Raw genomic sequence first — 24,309 nt, 5'->3', positions numbered from 1 at the left:
ATGTTTTTATATAACCAGCCTTTGGTTTCATAAAATCTTTTTTGTTTTTGTTTTCAATTTTATTGACACATCTGCTTTTATCTGCGTAATATTATCTTTTGTGAAGGATTTTGCCTATTTTTAATTTTTTTTTGAGAGGTAACACTTCTTTTAATATATCCTGAATACAAATCCTTGGTCAAACATGATTTGTGAATATTTTATTCCAGTCGATGGCCTGCCCTTTCATTTTTTAATGGTATTTTTTGATGAAAAGAAGATTTTGAGTTTGAAAAAGACTAATTGATCTTTTTGTTTCCCATGCTTATTGATTTTCTTATCTTGTCTAATAAGTCTTTGTCAACCCTAGGTCGTAAGTACGTTTTTCTATCTCTGCTCTAAAATCTTTATAATTTTAGCTTTTGCATTGAGATATATGAGCCATCTAAAATTAATTTTTGTGTGTGGTAAGATATAAGGGTCAATGTCCATTTTTTAAAATATGGATATACTGTTATTTCAGAGCCATTTGCTAAAAATCCTTTCCTTTCTATATCAAATTGCTTTGGTGCCTCTGCCAAAAATCAATTGGCTACATAAGTATTGAGTCTATTTCTAGGCCCTTCCTCCAGTTGTGTTGCATTTATGCCATTTCACATTGTTTTGATTACTGTAGATTTAAAGTAAAACATATTTCATTAGTGTAAGCCTTCCATTTTGGTATTTTTCTTTGAAAATATATTTTAAATACTTTAAGTCCCCTGAATTTCAATATGAATTTTAGAATGAGATTTTCAACTTAAGAAAAATTAAAAAGAAAGAGAAGTTACCAGAGGGGAGGTCAGTGAGGGAGGGGATGAGTGGAGGAGGTGACAGAAATTAGAGTACCCATATCCTGATGAGCCCTGAGTAATGTATAGAATTGTTGACTCACTGTATTGTAAAACTGAAATTAATATAACACTGTATGTTAACTGCTTTGGAATTAAAATTTTCAACTTAATTTAAAAAGAAATAGAAGTGCTAACAGTGGCCATATCAACCTTGTTCTTGATTTTAGGACGAATGTATGAATTGCCATTGATTATACTAGCTGTAAGTTGCTCATATATGCTCTTTTACTAATTGAGGTAGCTCTCATCTGTTTCCAGTTAGTTCAGTGTCATGTGTGTTTTTAAAAATCATATGTGGGTATTGAGGTTTTTTGAATACGTTTTCTGAAAGTAGGGAGATGATTATGTGATTTTCCTCCTTTATTTTGCTAATGAAAAGAATCACACTGATCGATTTTCAAAAGTTAAACCCAACTTGTATTTATTGGATAAACCTTAATTAATCATGATGTTTTTATATGTTAATAAATGATTCGGTAATATATTGTTAAAGATTTTACACCTATATTAATGAACTCCTGGTCTGTAGTTTGTTGTTGTATTTGTTGTTCTTATGATCTCTTTTCTGCCTTTTTTATTGGGATTATCATCACAGAATAATTTGGGAAGTATTCCCTCCTCTTCTGCTTTCTGAATAAGTTTTTTATGAATGATGTCAATTGTTCCTTAAATGTTTCATACAATTCACCAACAAATTCTGGGAAGTTCATTGTGGAAAGATTTTTAATTACATTTGTTTACATAGATGGCTAACAAGCTTTCTTATTTCTCCTTTTTTTCTTAATCGTAATATAATACTGTATTAATTTTAAGAGATTCTGAATGTTTTATGGCTTTATTGAGATATATTTTACAGGCCATTACATTCACCCACCCAGTTAAAGAATACAGTTCAGTAGTGTCTAGTATATTCATTGAATTATGCAACCATTACTGCAACTCATTTTTTAACATTCTCAAGACCCTAAAAAGAAATGTTCAAACATTATCTGTCATTCACCGTTTCCATGGCCCCTGCCCTCCATCCCACCTTGGTAAACAGTAATCTATTTTCAGTCTCTATGGCTTTGCCTATTCTGGATAATGCATATAAACTGAATCACACGATATATGTCCTTTGTGTGGCTTTGCTTGCTTCGTGCAGCATTTTCAAAGTTCATCCATGTTGTAGAATGTATTAGTGCTTTATTTCTTTTTATGGCTGAAAAATATTCCATCCATGTGTATATACCACATTTTATCTATTCATCAGTTTCCGCTCTATGACTATTAAGAATCATGATGTTTGAACATTTGTGTCCAAGTTTTAGTGTGGACATGTTCTATTCTTCTTGGATATATACCTAGAAATATTGCTAGGTCATGTTCAATCGTTTGGGCACCAGCTAGACTATTTTCCAAAGCAGGTGCAGCATTTTATATTCACACCAACATTATATGGAACTTCTAATTACTCCACGTCGTTGTTAACACTTGTTATTGTCTATTGTGAAGTGGTGTCTCATTGTGGTTTTGATTTGCATTTCCCTAATGACTGATGGTGTTGAGCATCTTTTCATGTGCTTATTGGCCATTTGTATACATTCTTGGCAAAATGTCTATTTAAATCCTCTGCCCACTTTTTATTTGGGTTTGTTTGTCTTTTGTTGTTGCGTTGTAAGAGCTCATTATATATTCTGAACACTAGAACTTTGCCTTATATGCAACTTGCAAATATTTTTGCCCACGTCATGGTTCTTTTTTCACTTGATGCCCCAGTTTTTAATGTCACTGAAGTCCAAATAATCTGTTTTGTTGTTGTTGCTGCTCATGCTTTTGTTGTCATGTACCTAAAAGCCCATTGCCAAATCCAAAGTCATGAAGATCTACTCCTGTTTTCTTCTAAGGGTCTTAGAGCTTCCTTCTTATATTTGGGTCTTTGCTCCATTTCAGATGAATTTTTACATGGTGTGACGTAAGGGTCTAATTTTATTCTTTTGCATTTAGATATATACAGTTGTCTCAGCACCATTTCTTGAACAGACTGTTATTTCCTCCTTGATAAAAATTATATGGCCAAAGCTCTATGAATTTATTTTTGGACTTTTAACTCTATTCCATTGATTTATATGCCTCACCTTATGCCAGTACCACACTGCTTTGATTATTACAGCATTGTAGTCAGAAAATTGTGTGTCCTCCACTTTTGTTCTTCTTTCTCAAGAGTATTTTGGCTACATGGGATTCCTTGCAATTGCACGTGAATTTTTCTAGTTCTGTGAACTTTGACAGTTGCAATTTTGATAAAGATTGTATTGATTCTGTAGACCACTTTGGGGAGTATTTCAATACTAACAACATTAAGTATAATAACCCACAAACGGGGGGTAGCTTTCCACTTATTTATATCTTCTTTAATTTCTTTAAGTAATGTTTGTAGTTTTTAGTGTACAAGTCTTTACCCCTCAGTAAATTTATTCCTAAATGTTTTATTCTTTTTGATGTTATTGTAAATAAAAAATTGTGTTTCAAATTTCCTTTTGAGATTGCTCCTTTTTAGTGTATACACAAGTTGACCTTGTATACTTCAAATTTGCTAGACTTGTTTATTAGCTGTATTTTGATGCATATATATACATAAATGTATACATACATATACATACCTACATGTATATACTTATATTATAATGTACATAAGACATTGTCTTCTGTGAGTAGCCATACTTTTACTTCTTACTTTCTAGTTTGGATGCCTATTTATTTTTCTTTCCTGAATGCTCTGGCCAGAACTTCCAGTAAGGTATGGAATAGAAATGGCAACAGCAGGCATTCTTGTCTAGTTCCTGATTTTAGCAGGAAAATTTTTAGTCTTTCACAGTTGACTATGATATTACCTATGTATTTTTTCATAAATACCTTGTTATGGACTAAATGTTTTCTGCCCTCCCAAATTCATATGTTGAAATCCTAACCTCCAGTGTTATAGTGTTAGGAAGTGAGGCCTTTGTGAGGTAATTAGGTCATGATGGTGAGCCCTCATGCATGGGATTAAGGGCCGTTATAAAAAAGCCCCTAGAGAGCCCGCTAGCCTTCTTTTCATTACACGAAGACACAGTAAGAAGACTGTCTCTGGCTGTCTATGGACAAGGAAACTGACTCTCACAGACACTGTATCGCCAGCACCTTGATCTTGAACTTCTTAGCCTCCAGAACTGTGAGAAATAAATGTTTGTTGCTTAAGCCACCTAGTCTATGGTGCTTTTTGTTACAGCAGTCAAAGTGACTAAGTCTACCTTTTATCATGTTTAAGAAGTCCTCTCTGGGGTGCCTGGGTGGCTCAGTGGGTTAAGCATCTGACTCTTGATTTCAGCTCAGGTCATGATCTCACAGTTTGTGGGTTCGAGCCCCACATCAGGCTCTGTGCTGACAGCACTGAGCCTGTTTGGGATTCTCTCTCTGCCTCTCCCCCACTTGCACTTTTGTGCGTGCTCTCTCTCTCTCCAAATAAATAAATAAACTTAAAAAAAAGTCCTCATTTATTCTGAGAGTTTTGTTTTGTTAAGTATTTTTTCTTATTTAGTTTTAGCCAGGAATCAATCAAGATGGTTATGTGGATTGTTCCTTTTTATGAATGTTAGGTACTATATTCACTCATTATTTTATGTTGATCTACTTTCACATCTGGGATAAATCCCATTGGGCCACGGTGTATAATCCCTTTTAATATGCCTCCAGGTATTGTCTTCTAGGATTTTGTTGAAGATATTTTGCATTTATATTCATAAGAGATCATAGGTATGTAACTTTGTTTTATTGTGAAGTCTTCATCTGTCTTTGGTGTCAGGGCATGCTAGCATGATAGTTCAGTTTTCTTCTGTGTTTTGTAACAGTTTGAGGATTTGTGTTAATTCTTTCTTACATATTTGATGGAAATCATCATTGAAACTGCCTGGTCTTGGGCTTATTTTTTCGAGAGACTTTAGATTCCTGATTTCAACTCTTTACACTGTTTTAAGGTTAGTCACATTTTCCTTTTTGTTCTTTGGAAAGTTTAACAATCTGTGTGTTTCTAGGAATTTTTCCATCTCATCTAAATTATCTAATACGTTGATGTACAACTATGCATAGTATGTTCTTACAGTCCTTTTTAATTCTGTAAGATCCGTAGGGAGTTCTTTGTTTCTAACTTTGATTTTATTGAGTCTGCTATATTTATTTTTTCCTGGTCAGTCAAAAGGTTCATAGATCTTGCTGTTCTTTTCAAATAACCAATTTTTAGTTTTGTTGATTCTCTCTTTTTCTATTCCCTATTTCACTTATCTCCAGTCTAATCTTTGTTATTTCCTTCCTTTTACTAGTTTTGCGATTAGCTCACTTTTCTTTTCTTATCCATAAAATGGTCAGGTTGGTTTCTTCTTAGATCTGTCTTCTTTCTTAATATAGGTATTTGTAGCCATACGTTTTTCTTTGATCATGGTTTTTGCTGTATCTGATAAGTTTTTTGTATGCTGCTTTATTTTCTTTCATCTCAAATTATTTTCTAGTTGTTCTTACGATTTCTTTTCTGATCCATTGGCTATTGAATAAAAGTGAGAGAAGGCATATTTCCTTGTTTCTGGACTTAGGGGCAAAGTTGACATAGTTGACTATGTTAGATGCAGGTTTTTAAATAGATGCCCATTTTGCAAACTGAGGAAATATCCCTTTGTTCCTATTTATCTGAGAGCATTTTTTAAGCAAATTCTAGCTAGTTAACATACAGTGTAATATTAGTTTCAGGTGTACAACATAGTGATTCAACACTTCCATACAATACCCAATGCTTATCACGAGTGCACTCCTTAATCCCCATAACATATCTAACTCACACCCCCTCCCTTCTGGTAACTGTCAGTTTGTTCTGTATACTTCCAAGTCTGTTTCTTAGTTTTACTCTCTTTTTCCCCCTTATGTTCGTTTGTTTTGTTTCTTAAATTCCATATATGAGTGAAATCATATGGTATTTGTCTTTTTCTGACTGACTTATTTAACATAATACTTTCTAGCTCCATCCATGTTGTTGCCAGTGGCAAGATTTTGTTCTTTTATATGGCTGAGTAATATTCCATTGTATGTATATACCACCTCTTACTTATCCATTCAACTATCAATGGACACTTGGGCTGTTTCAATAATTTGGCTATTGTAGGAGCACCTGGGTGGCTCAGTCAGTTGAGCGGCTGACTCTTGATATCAGCTTAGGTCATGATCCCAGCATCCTGAGATCAAAGCCCATGTCAGCTTGGTACTGAGCATGCAGGCTACTTACGATTCTCTATCTCTCTCTCCTTCTGCCCCTCTTCCCTGCTCACACTCTCTCTCTTAAATAAATAATAACAATAATAATTGGGCTATTGTAGATAATGCTGTTACAAACATCAGAGTGCATGTATCTTTTTGAATTAGTATTTTTGTATTCTTTGGGTAAATACCTGGTAATGTGAATGTTGGATCATAGAGTAGTTCCATTTTTAACTTTTTGAGGAATCTCCATAGTGTTTTCCACAGTGGCTGCACCAGTTTGCATTCTTGCCAACAGTGCAGGAGGGTTCCTTCATCTCCACACCCTTGCCAACACCAGTTGTTTCTTGTGTTGTTGGTTTTAGCCTTCTGACAGGTGTGAGTTGATATCTCATTGCAGTTTTGATTTGCAATTCCTTGATAAATAGTGATGTTGAGCATCTTTTCATGCATCTGTTGGCCATCTGGGTGTCTTCTTTGGAAAAAGTCTACTCATGTCTCTGCCCATTTTTAAATTGGATTATTTGCTTTTGGGTGTTGAGTTTTATAAGTACTTTATAGATTTTGGATACTAACGCTTTATCAGATAGGTCATTTGCAAATGTCTTCTCCCATTCCATAGGTTGCCTTTTAGTTTTGTTGATTGTTTCCTTCACTGTGCAGAAGCTTTTTATTTTGATGTAGTTCCAATAGTCTATTTTCGCTTTTGCTTTTGTTTCCCTTCCCTCATAAGACATATCTAGAAAGAAGTTGCTACAGCTGATATCAAAGAGGTTACTGCCTATGTTCTCCTGTATGATTTTTATGGTTTCTAGTCTCACATTTACGTCTTTAATCCATTTTGAATTTATTTGTGTGTATGATGTAAGAAAGTGGTCCAGTTTCATTTTTTGCATGTTGCTGTCCAGTTTTCCCCACACCATTTGTTGAAAAGATTGCCTTTTTCCCATCGGATAGTCTTTTCTGCTTTGTTGAAGATTAATTGACCATATGCTATGATTCATTTCTGGGTTTTCTTTTCTGTTCTGTTGGTCTATGTGTCTGTTTTTGTCACAGTACCGTACTGTTTTGATTGCTACAACTTTGCAGTACAACTTGAAGTCCTGAATTTTGATGCCTTCAGTGTTGCTTTTCTTTTTCAAGGTTGCTTTGGGTATTCAGGGTCTTTGTAGTTCCATACAAATTTTAGGATTGTTTGTTCTAGCTCTGTGAAAAATGCTGTTGGTATTCTGATAGGTATTGCAATAAATGTGTAGATCACCTTTGGTAATATAGACATTTTAAAAATATTTGTTCTTAAAACTAAAAGGCAACCGACTGAATGGAGAAAGATATTTGCAAATGACATATCGGACAAAGGGCTAGTATCCAAAATCTATAAAGAACTCACCAAACTCCACACCCAAAAAACAAATAATCCAGTGAAGAAATGGGCAGAAGACATAAATAGACACTTCTCTAAAGAAGACATCCGGATGGCCAACAGGCACATGAAAAGATGCTCAACATCACTCCTCACCAGGGAAATACAAATCAAAACCACACTGAGACACCACCTCACGCCAGTCACAGTGGCTAAAATGAACACATCAGGAGACTCTAGATGCTGGCGAGGAGGTGGAGAAACGGGAACCCTCTTGCACTGTTGGTGGGAATGCAGACTGGTGCAGCCGCTCTGGAAAACAGTGTGGAGGTTCCTCAAAAAATTAAAAGTAGATCTACCCTATGACCCAGCAATAGCACTGCTAGGAATCTACCCAAGGGATCCAGGAGTGCTGATGCAGAGGGGCACTTGTACCCCCATGTTTATAGCAGCACTTTCAACAACAGCCAAATTATGGAAAGAGCCTAAATGTCCCTCAACTGATGAATGGATAAAGAAATTGTGGTTTATATACACAATGGAACACTACGTGGCAATGAGAAAGAATGAAATATGGCCTTTTGTAGCAGCGTGGATAGAACCGGAAGGTGTTATGCTAAGTGAAATAAGTCATAGAGAGAAAGACAGATACCATATGTTTTCACTCTTACGTGGATCCTGAGAAACTTAACAGAAGACCATGGGGGAGGGGAAGGGGAAAAAAAAGTTAGAGAGGGAGGGAGGCAAACCATAAGAGACTCTTAAAGACTGAGAATAAACTGAGGGTTGATGGGGGGGGGGGGTGGTGGGAGGGAGGGGAAAGTAGGTGATGGGCATTGAGGAGGGCACCTGTTGGGATGAGTACTGGGTGTTGTATGGAAACCCATTTGACAATAAATTTCATATTAAAAAAATAAAATAAAATAAAAGAACATCTGGTTCATTCTAAAAGAAAAAAATAAAAAATAAAAAATAATAAAAAATAAAAACATTTGTTCTTTGGGGCACCTGGGTGGCTCAGTCGGTTAAGCATCCAGCTCCAGCTCAGGTCATGACCTCACGGTTTGTGGGTTTGGGCCCCGCATCGGGCTCTGTGCTGACAGCTCAGAGCCTGGAGCCTGCTTCAGATTCTGTCTCCCTCTCTCTCTGCCCCTCCCCCACCCTGTCTCTCTCTCTCTCAGAAATTAATAAAAATTACAAAATAAAAATATTTTTTCTTCTAATCCATGAGCATGGAATGTCTTTCCATTTCTTTGTGTTAGCTTCAGTTTCTTTCATCAGTGTATCACAGTTTTCACCGTATCGTTCCGATTTTAGTATATGTGCTGCCGAAGCGAGCACAGTGTATCACAGTTTTCAGACTACAGATCTTTCACCTCTCTGGTTAGGTGTATTCCTAGGTATTTTTTTGTTTTTGGTGGAATTTTAAACAGAATTGATTCCTTAATTTTTCTTTGGTATATATTTTGGTATATATTTTTTATTGGTATATAGAGATGGAACCGATTTCTATACACTGATTTTGTATTCTGCAACTTTACTGGATTCATTTACCAGTTCTAACAGTTTTTTTGGTGGAGTCTTTTGGGTTTTCTATATACAGTATCATGTCATCTGCAAACAGGGAAAGTTTGACCTCTTCCTTGCCATCTTCGATACTTTTTATTGTTCCTGTTGTCTGATTTTTGTTGGCTCGGACTTCCAGTACTATGTTAAAAACAACGGTGAGAGTGAACATCCTTGTCTTGTTCCTGACTGTAGAGAAAAAGCTCTCTGTCGTTCCTCATTTATGATGATATTAGCTGTGGGTTTTTCATAGATGGCCTTTATTATGTTCAGGTATTTTCCCTCTAAACGCACTTTGTTGAGGGTTTTTATCATGAATGGATGTTATACTTTGTCAAGTGCTTTTGCTAGATCTATTGAGATGATCTTTTTTTATTAATGTGGTTGTGCCATGTTGACCAATTTACAAATACTGAACCACACTTGAAACCCAGGAATAAATCCCACTTGATCATAGTGAATGATTCTTTTAATGTATCGTCGGATTCAGTGTGCTAGTATTTTACTGAGAATTTCTATATGCATGTCCATCAGGGATATTGGCCTGTCGTTCTCTTTTTCACTTGAGTCTTTGTCTGGTTTTGGTATCAAGGTAATGTTGGCCTCATAGAACGTCTTTGGAAGTTCTCCTTCCTTTTCTATTTTTTGGAATAGTTTGAGAAGAGGTATTAACTCTTCTTTATTTTTTAAAACATTTTAATGTTTACTTATTTTTAAGAGACAGAGAGAGAAAGACAGAGCACAAATGGGAGAGGGGCAGAGAAAGAGGGAGATACAGAATCTGAAGCAGGCTCCAGGCCCTGAGCTGTCAGCACAGAACCCAACACAGGGCCTGAACTCACAAACCACAAGATCATGACCTGAGCTGAATTTGGATGCTTAACTGACTGAGCCACCCAGGCATCCCAACTCTTCTTTGAATGTTTGGTAGAATTTACCGGTGAGGACATCTGGCCCTGGACTTTTGTTTGTGGGGAGTTTTTAAATTAGTGAATCCATTTCTTTCCTGGTTATTTGTCTGTTCAAGTTTTCTTTTTCTTCCTGTTTCAGTTTGAATAGTTTATATGTTTCCAGGAATTTATCCATTTCTTCCAGGTTGTCCAATTTGTTAGCAGGTAGTTTTTCATAATAGTCTCTTATAATTGTTTGTATGTCTGTGGTGTTGGTTGTTATTTCTCCTCTCTCATTTGTCATTTTATTTATTTGGGGCCTTTATCTTTTCTCTTTTATAAGTCCGGCTGGAGGTTTATCAACTTGATTAATTTTTTGAAAGAACCAGCTCCTCCTTCCATTGATCTGTTCTATTGTTTTTTTTACTTTTCTCTATCATTCCTTTCTGCTCTAATCTTATTAATTCCTTCCTCCTGCTGGCTTTAGGCTTCATTTGTTGTTCTTTTCTTAGCTCCTTTAGGTGTAAGGTTAAGCTGTTCGTTTGTGAGTTCTCTGCTTCTTGAGGTAGGCCTCTATAGCTATATACTTCCCTCTTAGGACCACTTTTGCTGCATTCTAAAGGTTTTGGACTGCTGTTTTCATTTTCATTTGTTTCCATGTATTTTTTTTTTTTTATTTCTTCTTTGATTTCCTGGTTGACCATTCATTGTTTCATAGAATGTTGTTTAACCTTTGTGGCCTTTCCCAATTTTTTCTTGCGGTTGACTTCTAGTTTCATAGCATTGTGGTCGCAAAGGGTTCATGGTATGTTTTCAATCTTTTTGTATTTGTCAAGGCCTGATTTGTGACTTAATATGTGATTTATTCTGGAGACTGTCCCATGTGCACTTGAAAAAAATGTGTATTCTGCTGCTTTAAGATGAAAATGTTCTGAATATATGTCAAGTCCATCCGGTCCAGTGAATCATTCAAAGCCATTGTTTCTTTGTTGATTTTCTGCTTAGATCACCTGTCCATTGATGTAAGTGGGGTGGTAAAGTCTCCTACTATTATTGTATTATTATCCGTGTGTTCCTTTATGTTTATTTGTTTATATATTTGGGTGCTTTCATATTGGGTGCATAAATATTTATAATTATTAGATCTTCTTGTTGGATTGTCCCCTTTATTATGATATAATGCCCTTTTTTTTTTTATTACTTTAGAGAGAGAGCAAGTTGGGGAGAGGGGCAGAGGCAGACAGAGAGAGAATCTTAAGCAGTCATGGAGCCTGACTCAGGGCTCGATCCCACGAACTTGGGATCATGACCTGAGCTGAAATCAAGAGCCAGACCCTCAACCAACCGAGCCACCCAGGCACACCTGCCCTTCTTTATCTCTTGTTACAGTCTTTGTTTTAAAGTCTAGTTTGCCCAGTAGAAGTATTGCTACTCCCAGCTTTCTTTTGACATCCATTTGCATGATAAATGTTTCTCCATCCCCTCACTTTCAATCAGTAGGTGTCTTTAGGTCTAAAATGAGTCTCTTGTAGCATCATATAGATAGGTCTTACTTTTTTATCCATTCTGACAACCTGTCTTTTGATTGAAGCATTTATTCCATTTACTATCTGAGAGTATTTTTTAAGCTCTAAATGTATAATGGCATGTGTCAAATATTTTACCTAATTTATTAAGATGATTTTACCCATTTTTTCTTTTTTTTTTTTTTTTTTAACGTTTATTTATTTTTGAGACGGAGAGAGACAGAGCATGAACAGGGGAGGGGCAGAGAGAGAGGGAGACACAGAATCTGAAACGGGCTCCAGGCTCTGAACTGTCAGCACACAGCCCGATGCGGGGCTCGAACTCACGGACCGTGAGATCGTGACCTGAGCCGAAGTCGGACACTTAACCGACCGAGCCACCCAGGCGCCCCTTACCCATTTTTTCAATTAATGTGGTGGATTATATTAATTATATTAAAAGATTTTTGAATTTTAAATCAGTTTGGCATTCTTGCATTCCCACTTGCTTATGATGTTTTATCCTTTTTACAGATTGCTGGTTTTGATTTGCTAATATTTTATTAAGGCTTTATGTCTCTACATTTATCAGAGATATTGGTCAGTAGTTTTTTTTCTTATAAAGTATTTGTCAACTTTTGGCATAAGTTTATACTTGCTTTACAAAATTAATTGGGAATTGTTCTCTCTTCAATTTTCTGGAAGATTGTGTGATATAATATTATCTCTTCTTCATTAAATATTTGATAAAAATCACCAGTTAAATCATCTGGCCCCAGGTTTTTTTGTGTGATGGTGAGGTGAAGGGTTTTGATGATAAACTTCATTTCCTTAATAGATACAGATTACTTTATTTTTTCTATTTTTGGAGGCAATTGTAAGTTATCTTTTCCCAGTAATTTTCAATGTTATGTAAAGCGTCAAATTTATTGATAAAATTTTCATAATGTTTCTTGACTGTATTTTTAACATCTGCAGGATCCATAATGATGTCCTGCTTTCATTTCTGATATTGGCATTTGTTTGCTCACTTATATGCATTCTCTCTCTCTCTGTCTCTCTCTCTCTCTCTCTCTCTCTCTCTCATCTCTCTCTGTCTCTACCTCTCTCTCTCTCTTATTGTCTTCCTCGTTACATCAAGTGTGTTAATATTTTCAAAGAACCAACTGTTTAGTTTTGTTAATTTCCTCCACTGTTTGTGTTCTCTTACCTTTATTATTTCCTTCCTTCCATTTAATTTGTGTTTGTTTTTCTAGTTTCTTGAGGTTAAAATGTAAATTATTGATTTGTGAACTTTCTTCTTCTGTAATACAAGAATTTAAATTTATAATTTAAATTTGCAAATTACTTTACCTGTAGATGCCCCCACCCTCCCCATTGACATGGTATATTGTTTTCTTGTAGTTCAAATATTTTCTCTAATTTTTTTCAGGATTTCTTTTTATTATTTTTTTAAATATAATTATATTTTGGTTAGAGAGCATATTCCATAAGAATTCTGTCTTTTGCAATTTTTAATATTTTATGGAGTCTTATATGGACTGTGTAAGCATTTTACCTACACCTCAAAACAATGTATGCACTAATTCCACAATCTGCAGCATCACCATGGGTCACATATTTATGCTTCTCTGCATGCCTATTAATTGTTACTGTACACAATATAGACTCTATGAATTCTGTTGTCTTCTTTTGAAGATTGTTGAAATTCGTTCTTTCAGACAGTTAAATTCCCGACTGATCATGTTCACCTTGTCGAAACTTCATGTTTATACTTTCTTAGGGTTGGTCTGTGAAAATCAAAGGTCTTACCAAGCCACTCTTAACCTTTTTCAACTTGAACTCCAAACTCTGTCACCAAGCAACCACTGAAATCTCTGCCCTTGTTTTTTAGCCTTCTGACTCTAGTTTTCCATTGGACTTTTCCTTACACAAACACAGTTCATGATTCAAACTATGAAGAAAGTTGAAAGGCATATTTTCAGGCAACTCTCACTTTGCCTTCCTCCTTCCTGGGATATGCCTCTTCAATTTCTAATAACTCTGGCAATTACAGGCTTGCTTTTTTGACACTTTAAGCCAACAGGATGGTGATTTTCTGCTGCAGGGCTTACATCCCTCTTTCATGAAAACTGAGGAGTAACGGAGGGGAAAAGTCCTAGAATAACTAATCTCACCCAGTGCACTCTCCTTTTTTCCAAAGATTGAATCTCCTCCAGTTTCTGTCTGATTTCAGTCTTATTCTAGTGCCTTTAGATAGTTATATTTTTAAAAATTTATGCCAAGTTTATAAGTAGCGGTGGGAGGATTATTCTGAAAGACACTACTCTGCCATTATCAGAACCAGAACTAAACATGCACATTTTAAATGAAAATACTAGAAGACTCCGCTCTCATGAAACTTCCATTTGAAAGGCCTAACTAAATGCCATTTGATTATCACTACGTGCAGTACACTGTTAGAAACATGAACAATCTTTATAAAATATATACATTTATTTTGGAGAGATGGCTTCAATAAGTTAATTACACATATACATTGGACAGAATGATTGTGAAAAGTGCAATGAAAAGCTCAATTAAGTGTCTAAAATTATACACTTAATCGTAGTTCTAAACTGCACAAAACTGATTTGCATGTATTTTCATTTGAAATATGTTTAATGTGCAGTCTCAACTCTATTAGTTGTTTCTGCTGCAGACATGACCATGCCTCATTTTATCAAGTTTATTTTTGCTGAACCTGCACTTTATTGAAAATCTTACTTCTTGCCTTTCTTGAATCCTCAATGCCGAAAGTCAGGAAGTTCTTTACTGTTTTCAAATGTTGAATTCGCCCAAAATGTACCTGTAGGCCTAGTGTGATGTATGTTTTGTTTATTCAGAGAGATGTTGCTCATAAGAATGGCTGCCAAGGGCTTTGAGGTTCTTGTTATGACTTTATTGGTTTAAAGAAACCCATGTAAATCACCAGCTGTTTTTCCTATATCATATGAAAGTCAGATAAGCAACAGCATTCTTAATATTTTGAGAAGTGATTTGGGAGCCATAAAACTTATGCGAAATCTTATTTCCACACAACCTTTAAAATAAGCCTTCCACTCCTTTTTTTTTCCTTTTGCCTTCAAATTAACATACAATGTGCAGATAATGGACATTTATGTATTCAAGCTATTGTTTAAAGATTCTCATCTCATTGGTAAAGTCACACTTATTCTGTTTTTCATAATTATTAAGAACATCACAAACCAATTTTTGATTATGCTTAGTTTTGTAAAAAATTGCTGAACTAACTTCCAAAATAGCTCTACTAATTTGCCTTCCCACCAGCAATTACTGAGAGTTCCCTTTGCTTTACATCTTCATCAGTATTTGGTGTTTTCAGTGTTTTGGACTTTAGCCATTTGAATAGGCGAGTAGTGGTACCTCAATGCTGTTTTAATTTGCAATTCCCTAATGGCATGTTCAGCATGTTCACAAATATGTACCAAAGCCACATAATGGAAGAAAATATTTGCAATTCAAATATCCAACAAAAGACCTGTATCCAGAATGCAAAAAGAATCCTCAAAATTGAAAAACTAGAAAACAAACACCCTAATTTTTAAATGGGCGACGTACATCAATCCATACTTCAGTAAAGTTGACATATGGATGTCAAATAAGCACATGAAAAATTTCTCTACATCATTAACCATTACAGAAGTGGAAATTAAATTCATGATTCAAATTGGAAAAAATGATGTATTGGACTTCTTCCATATTAAAAAATCTTTGTTTCCCAGGCCTGACAATAGAGTAAGGCTGGATTCTGTGAGGTCTTATGTGTACTATGGTGTCATATCTCCGCAGTCCTCCTCAAGATCATCATATTTACTCTTGACAGGGCCTGCATGCCCTCTCCACCTACTGACTTGAGGATGGTCCCTCAGGTCAAGGTCACCATCTCCTGAGATGCCAGAAAAAGAAGTCAAGGAGATGCAGAGCTGTCTTTATCTGATGTTCATGCATGAGGCCTCTCAGGGCCGACAATGAGGGTGGATTTCTGCAAGATTCCATCTCTGTGATGAGAGGTCCCCTCTATTCTCCCTCTGGGTCCTCACCTTGATTCATGGCAAAGTCTAGAGTTCCTCCCTCTGCTGAACCAAGATCGTACCCCTCAGAAAAAGCTTCATCTCCCTCAGCTTCCCAAGATGGAAGTCCAGCTACTCCACACCAGGGAAATTGCTTGGAGCTTCTGAGGGCAGACAGCAAGGCTGGGGCCCCCTGTATCAGCAGTGAAATATCTCCCTAAGTCCTTCCTCAGAGGCGTAAACCTGAAGCCCGAACTGGTGATAACTCTTAGCGGCTGGCCTGAAGCACCACCCTGCAGAGGGAGCCTCACACCCAGTCCCTTCAGCTCCCAAGGCCTTGCCTTGAGCTTTTGGAAGTTGACATCAGGGGCAAGGTGGGACTGAGGTTCCCTGTATCCGTGGCGGGAGATCCCTTCTGGTCTTCCTCAGAAGAGCCACCTAGAAACCCAGGAGGACCTGGGACTCTTCCCTCTCCTGTTCTGAGTCAGGCCCCCTCGGATGATCCCGGGCTTCCCTCAGATTCCCTTGATGAGGTCAAGAAACACTACAAATGGGGACCCTGCCCGAAGTTTCTCTGGGTCAGGTGGGACTGGGGCTCCTTCATCTCAAGTTGGAGGTGCCCTCAGTCCCTCCTCAATGTCCTCCCCCCTTGGATGACTTGCCAGGATCAGAGAAAAAATGGCAAATTGAAAAGTATAAATCTCAAATACCAAAAGACACGGGAAAATCTAATGAACTGGAATTAGGCAAAGAGCTCTAAAAAATGACACCAAAAAATGATTCAAAAAGAAAGATAATAAATTGAACATATTTAAAAATTTTATTTCTCTGAGAAAGGAATGCTTAAGAGCAGACAAAGCCAAGCAACAGACTAGAAAAAAAAAAAAATATTTGCAAATCAAATTAGGATCTCTATCCGGAATACATAAAGGGCCCTCAAAATTGAAAAAAAAAATAGGGAAAACAATTTTTAGTGGGCAGACTATACTTCACTGAAACACGTATGCATGTTAAATAACATGTATGCACGTTAAATAAACCCATGAAAAACTTTTCAACATTATTAGCCATTAGAGAAAAGCAAATTAAAAGCACAGGAAGATGCAACTTACTTTTTTTTTTTTTTTAATTTTTTTTTTAACACTTATTTATTTTTGAGACAGAGAGAGACAGAGCATGAACAGGGGAGGGTCAGAGAGAGAGGGAGACACAGAAACTGAAACGGGCTCCGGGCTCTGAGCTGTCAGCACAGAGCCCGATGCGGGGCTCGAACTCACAGACCGTGAGATCATGACCTGAGCCGAAGTCGGCCGCTTAACCGACTGAGCCACCCAGGCGCCCCGATGCAACTTACTTTTGAGAACAGATTAAAAAAATAACACTAACATTAGTAAGTGCCAGCAAGGATATAGAACAACTTGAACTCTCATGCATTGCCCCAGTGAATATAAAGTTGAACAGTCATTGTGGGGAATGACTTGGTGATTTCTTATATGCATATACACTCACCATTTGACTCAACAATCCCATGCCTGGGAGAAATAAAAGCTTATGTTCACACAAAGATCTGTGCATGATTTTCTATGATAGCTCTATTCATATATGACAAAAGCGGAAAACAATCCGATGTCCTCACATTGGGTGAATGGATTAACAAACTAGGTTAACAAACTTATAATGGGACACTCCTAAACAACAAAAGGGATAGACTATTGACACACACAGCGATTTGGAAGAATCTTAAAGACTGTTTACTGAGTAAACCAAGTATCAATAAGTTATATCTTCTATTACTTAATTATATTGACTGTCTTTGAAATATATAACTATGGATGTGGAAAACAGATGAGTGGTTGTCCAGGTTAGGTGTGGGAAGAGTATCTAAACGTACATAACACATGGGAAGGGCTTTTTTTTTTTTTTTTTTTTTTTTTTTTTGTAAGGAGCAGTTATGGAACCATACAGCATCCTGATTATGGTGGTGGGTACACAGATCCAGACAGGGGTAAAAATCATTGGCTTTGTACACCAAAAAAAGTGTTATTGGTTGCTATTTTTAAAAATAAAATAAACATGGAAAAAGAAGGTAGCTAGATTATTATAACAATATCAGGAAAAAAAATAACTTCATAGGAAAGGAGGTTACCAAGAATAAATAGAGGATATTACATAACGATAAAAGAATCAAATTACCAAGATGACATAACAATCCTTAATGTGTATAGATCTAAAAGCAGATCTTCAAAACACATTAACTAAAAACAAAAACAAAAATCAAAACAAAAACCAAGAGAATGGGAAAAGAGAAATAGTTGAAGCTACAATTACATTGAGAGACATCAACATCCCTCTCTACATAAATAATCAAATGATTCAAAAATAAAACCTGAAAAAGAATATCAGCCAAACTGATTTACTTGGCATTTAGAAAACACTCCAACAGCAAAATGTACATTTTTTCAAGTGCACTCAGAACATTCACACAGATGATAAAACAGCACTTGACAAATTTTAAAATATTGAATTACATATTTCTCTCCCCATAATGAAATTAAACCAAAGAAAAGAACTAAAGAGATGTAAAAAGTCACTAATTTTTGGAAAATAGACAACATATTTTTACCAACCCTACTTCAAAGAAATTATTAAAGGAAGTTAGAAAATATTTCCAACTAAATGAAAATGAAAACCGGACAGACACATCAGAGTTCAAGGGATTCGGCTAACGCTGTACGTAGAGGTAAATTTATTTCATTAAATGTTTTTATTTGGCATAAAAATGACCCAAATCAATATCTTAATACTCCACCTAAATTATAAAAAGAAAAATTCAACCCAAGTAATGCAAAAGAATGAAAATAACATAGATAAGAGCAGAAATCAATGAAATCGAATTTAGAAAAACATTAACTATCAATAGAAACAAAACTGGCTCGTTGAGAAGATCAGAGGAGCTAAAACATCCGCTGTTGGCCTGAGAAATTAAAATAAAAGGAGATCGTTGAGAGGCGATGGTGTGGGACATAGCTAAAAGTATAGGGAACTATATAGAGAGAAAGGGCCACATCACAGGAGAGCTTTCAGAAAGTGCAAAAATGACAGGAACCTGTCATACAATCAAACTCTTGGGAGTGCCAGAAAACCAGGAGGAAAAACTGGGATTTGGTGGAACTGGGCCTATTAGGGTCCACACAGATAGATGCCTGTGCAGGCGCATGATGAAATCCGTGTCTGAGGAAGGGCCCTCCATCACCTGTGTTTAGGGAAAGCCTAGAGTTCTGTGCTTGGGTGCGAGCACCCACCACCTTGGGGGTGGAGGACAGGAAACATAACGAGTCGGTAGGGACTTTGAGCTTAACAGTCCTCACTTTGATCAGTTTTGCCTTCCTCATGTTCATGGATCAGATTTCGTTTGAAGGCTTCCTCTGGAATGAGGAAAGGAATGTCTAATTTCGACAATGTCTACCAGTCAGATACAGTAAGCATCATAGAGACCCGGCCTCTAGGTACTCTGGCCCAAGCTGGCTTACAGTCTTACTCTGTTTGCTATGAAAATCTTTAGTTCTCGCACAGCTGTCAGCTTTGTAAAACAGCCACACTGGATTAGAAGAGTAAATGTCTGGGTATTGATAGGTATAAGCTCAGACCTGAACAAAGGGTGTCAATAGCCAAACTTTAAAAGTGATCTAAGATATTAGATGTGAGATTGAAAGGCCATGATCACTGTATATATAATACGAGCCACAAATACACAGGCATGGATGTGTGTGTGTGTGTGTGTGTGTGTGTGTGTGTACATATATGTATGTGTATATATAAATTTAGGAAAACTTTTTCTTCTCACTTATTACTATATGAGTATTTTTCCCCTTTAAAGTATTACCTGGATGTATTATGGTATTATGCTTTTCTTTTTCACTGTCGCTGCCAAGTGTATTCACAGGAAAGAGAGGACATTCCACAGCATGTAGATCTCTGTCTATTGATGCAGCTTAGTCTAGTCTCTAGCCCAGTACCCTCTCCTGAGAGTCAGACCCATGGTTCCTACCAGACCTATTGACCCAGACATCCCTCTCAGCTTCACCATCTACATGGCTCACGCTGGTATCTTCTGCCACAACTTTCTTCATGACTACCATAACTCGAATTGCAACCAACTCTTCTTCTCTTCTCCTCGGTCTCATCCGGAAGACTTCTGCCTAGTCAGTAATTATACGACCTCAGAATCATTATATATTATTCTATCATTTCACAGTTGCTAATTTCCTAATATTTTCTACAATCTGCCTCCTGTTCATTTTCTCACATCACAGCTTGAGTTACGTGTGTTCATTTCTTTTTGGTTTATTTCCTTGGTGTTTCTCCCTAGCATATGTTCGGTAAAAGCTTCCTGACTGAAAGGACAAATGAGAGAATGATGGATGGGGTGAATTAATAAGTGAATGAATGATCACATGTTTTGATTCCAAACGTGGAATGTGAGACCTACCTGGGCCTTTGAACTCCATGGAAGAAATTGAAAATGGTACAAATGGCTTCAGAATTCCCCTAGGAAACTATTACTGAGTTTGTCATTGTGGACTTCTTGCACCCAGGCCCAAGCACTGTCTTGGACTTGAGGATGCTCTCAATGTCATGACACATGATACTTCTTGCTTTGGATTCCACATCCATCCATCAGTTTAACAAGGAAGAGTACCATCTCCGTGGATTTCCATCCACCCTGCAACTGTCTGCACCCTTGGGCCAATCCTCTATCTGGTGGCAATGTAGACCAAAGTCCTAGCCATGGGACACCTACCCTCTAGTGTGCCAAGAGCTCAGAATCTGTGGGAGGCAGCCTGAGCCAGGGACAACACGGGGACCTGTTTCAAGGTATGTCCACACCCAGCCCTTTACCTGCAGAGTCACCGAGGTGATTAGTCCCAGGGCACTGTCTCTCCACTTCCCACCTCCTTGCAGCCGCACACTCCCTTCCCCTGCTCATTAGTATTTCTGGTCTGTCTCAACTATCACACGTCGGTCACCACCCCTGTGCACCCACATAGCCCCAGCCTCCACAGAGGGGTCCACCGTGCACAGGGGAAACACATTCTGGTGTCCAGCCGGCACCAAGGCAGCTCTCAGCCCTGGGACACCAGCAAGGGTGCCCTGGACCACTAGAGTACCCAAGAGTGCTGCTCACCCAAATGACACAGGGAGCAGCTGTGCTCTTCCTGACAGGACTTAGGGTGGCCCTAAGGTAGGGGCTGGTGTCTGGCATGCTCCGGGGCTACTCCTCCAGTTGACCTATTTACTTAGACCTCATTGAGACGTCCAGCCAGTGATGGTGATTCTGAGATCTCCCAAACCTATTCATGTAAGACGTCCCATACAACCTTCACTCCCCACTCAACACCCAGATTCCTAACCAACTCTGACAGAAGGAATTGCCATTTCTCAGAGCTCCAAAGTGCCTTGGCTCAGTGCCTTTTTACTCAACTGCTTCCATTTGGAGTCTCACCTCCTCACTCTTTTTTCTTGCTCTGTAGCTCTTAGAGGACATCCCACCATGTTTCTGATATGATTGCTGCTCCTAGCCTCTACCATTCTTTGGTTAGGGAGTGTATCCTGCTAATCCTAGGATCCCCACTACTAACATAGGACCTTCCAAGGAGCAAGTAAAAAATTGATGTTTGGTGAATAAAAAAAGTCAGTGAGCAGGGACTTTCATCTATTAAGATTTCATCTACTTTCTTGAATAGGCCAAGCAAATCCAAGTGTATCTTTTTAATTTTCCAGAATGGTGGACTGAAAGGTATAAGCAAACTCAAGGATAAACCATCCTTTGTATTTTTCCCTCTGTTTATTGGACCCTTATACTTTACTACTTGGCTCTTTCACATTTCCAAGGAAATTTCTATTCCAATGTTACCTTGTACCAGATTCCCTAAAAGATGGGAAGTTTCCCAAATTTTTGGAAAATATTAAAACTCTTATTCCTAAACCTGAAAAACCAATAAATGTGTTACTGATGTCATTCAAAACTTAGAGTCTTTAGGGAATTAAACTGTCCATTAAAAGGGACATTTGGGGGTGCCTTGGTGGCTCGGTTGAGCATGCGACTTCAGCTCAAGTCATGATCTCGCAGTTCATGGGTTTGAGCCCTGCACCAGGCTTTGTGCTGATAGCTCAGAGCTTGGAGCCTGCTTTGGATTCTGTGTCTCACTCTCTCTCTCTCTGTACCTCTGCCCCATTCATTCTCTCTCTCTCTCTCTCTCTCTCTCTCTCTCTCTCTCTCTCTCAAAAATAAATAAACATTAAAAAATTTTAAAGGGACACTTGAAAAATATCAAAAGAAAAAAAGATGAACTTCTAAGTCACCCATACAAAACAGGAACACAAAGTTATTGTACACTGTGTTCTCCCCAGCCTGATCCTGACTCGTTTACTCAAAACCAAGACTGCCCTCTTCAAATACAAAGTGATGATTCAGGCTCACTCTTCAGTTGGGGTAAGAGAAGCTGCTGACCAATGCTATGCAACGAACATGGCAGTAGTATTATCCATAGAGCCAATTCTGGCCTGGGCCCTCTCTTCCTCATCTCTCAAATGCTAATACCAGCATGAAAAGGAAGTGGGGTTAGTCTCTTTGACCTTGGCCAAAAATTCCAGAACTTTCATCTTGCTGGTTTCAGCATGGGCCCTGGGACCCCACAGGAATTAATAACATGGAGGATCATGATTAGGCATCTGCTGATACTCCAGGTAATTCTCCTGAACCCAATATTTGGTGATGAGCTTCCCGGGCTCCCCATAAATGAAATGCTCCCTCTCAGCATACATTCCTATCATATTCAGGAAATCCCAGGTGTCTTCCTCAGGGACACTGTTCCCCCCATGAAGATCACACCCAGGATGATTATCAGGAGATTGTATTCAGGCATGTTCTGGTTGTCACTAAGCATCTTATGATGGGTAAGGAGGTCCAGTGAGTTGACAGGGACATAGGAGTGGATGGTGGGGTCCATTTCCTTCACATAAATGCCAAAGGTCACCTCTAAACACTTAGAAGCTTTATTAAAGATCATAGAGAAATGTTTCCTGTACCTTTTCATGATAACCATCAGCATTTCTGCCTGTGTGACGGGCTCCTGCAATCGGTACTTAAGGATCATGAAATTCACTAAATCAGCTACCTTCTCATCTAGTGGGTCTGTGGGCGAAGATTCGGTGTCTGTTCAGGTCTGCAGGAAACATGTATCTTCTTCTTCTTGGCTATTGGAGCCTCCTTCTGATGTGCTCCGTGTTACGGAGAAGAAGCAGGGGCTCTGAGGGTTCTGGGGAGGACTCAATGTTGTGGCGGGCTCCTTCTCAGGCTCCTCCTCCTCCACCTCCTTCTCCTCTTTGGAAACCGGGATCACAGGAGAGGAAGGCAGGGAGGAGGAGGTGGAGGGGTAGGAGAAATTGAAAGATCAAGAGGAGGAAATCTCCTCCTCCTCCTCCTCAGCTGTGAGAACACAGGCCACCTCCAGGCCCTGTATCTCAGTTTGGGCCTGAAAGTCTGGCTCAAATGTGAGGCGCAGACATTTTGGAGAGTGAAGCATGATGACTCTACTTGGCAACAGCAAGTAGAAGGTAGAAGTGTGAGTGTGATGGTGGGAGATCAGGTACCACAAGCCTGGAGAGAGAGGGAGAGGGGCAGCGGCCTCAGCAGAAAAAGATACTTTTGGCAGCTCTGGACAAAGGATGACTTACAAGTCTCCTCTTTAGGGGGTGCTCTAGGGCCCCAAAGGGCTTCTGGACTTATCATAGGAAGTGAAAAATCTCCCCAGGTTATAAGCAACCAAGAAAGCCTAGGATTTATGGGTTGATGGTAGGCAGATGGGATCGGAAACTGTGGGCTCCCCTCTGTTCTAGCATGAGTAGATCCCTTAGTAGACATTCAGTGTCTACACCTTGAATCCTGGCACTGCCTGGGAGCCCTCTGTTCTGCTGACTGGAGGACACATGCTTTAGAACAAGGCCTTCACCACCCAGTTCCTAGAGCCCCTGTAAAAGGAATTGAGGGGCACCTCTGGATACAGATGGCAACCAGAGCCTCCTGTGTTCTAGGATGGGAGGTACCTTCAAGCCAAGATCCCCATTTCCTGAGACCCCAAAGAGGATATAAAGAAGTGGGATTATCTACCTGAAGGCCCTGCCTGGGACTTCTTAGGACTGAAAGTAAGAATGGGTTTCTGAGAATCTTCTCTGGAGTGGGAGATCCCCTCCGCCTTCCCTCAGAGTCCTCTTCCTGATGCTTGGTCGGGCCTGTTACTTCTCCCTCTGCTAATCTGAGGCTACACGCCTCAGAGAGAACCTCACCACTTTCAGCCTCCCAAGATGGAGGTACAGATACAGCACATCCAGCTTCTCTGCTTGGGGCCTCACAAGGCTAAAAGGGACAAAGCAGTCTTGGATCTCCCTCTACGTGGAGTGGAAGGTCCCCTAAATCTTCCCTCTTAATCATCAGCTTGATGCTTTGCAGGGCCTGGGACTCTTTTCTCTTGTGTACTGAGCCAGGCCCCTGCACAATAAGATTCACACTTCTCTGACAAGCCCCCTCCCCCACCCACTCAGATGGACAACTGGAAAACTCACCCCCATCACACATGGCTAAGCCTGGCTCAACTTCCCAGGCTGAGAGCATGTTAGGACTGAGTTCTGTGGGGCCCATTGTGTTCTAGGATAGCAGGTGCCCTTAGTCCCCTTCAAGATGTATATTTTTGCCCTGTCTGGGCCTGAACTCTCTTTCACAGA

The 24,309-nt window shown here is 38.6% G+C and overlaps 1 pseudogene; it reads right to left on the bottom strand.

Moving 5' to 3' along the window:
• Nucleotides 1–22,044: 22,044 nt before the first annotated feature.
• Nucleotides 22,045–23,114, bottom strand: LOC145714268 (melanoma-associated antigen 10-like; annotated as a pseudogene).
• Between the last annotated feature and the right edge of the window lie 1,195 nt (nucleotides 23,115–24,309).

The sequence above is a fragment of the Panthera onca genome, chromosome X (genome assembly GCF_046562875.1).
Source record: "Panthera onca isolate mPanOnc1 chromosome X, mPanOnc1 haplotype 2, whole genome shotgun sequence".
In the NCBI taxonomy this organism is placed as follows: Eukaryota; Metazoa; Chordata; class Mammalia; order Carnivora; family Felidae; genus Panthera; species Panthera onca.
This window is presented reverse-complemented; position numbering and strand designations above follow the sequence as displayed.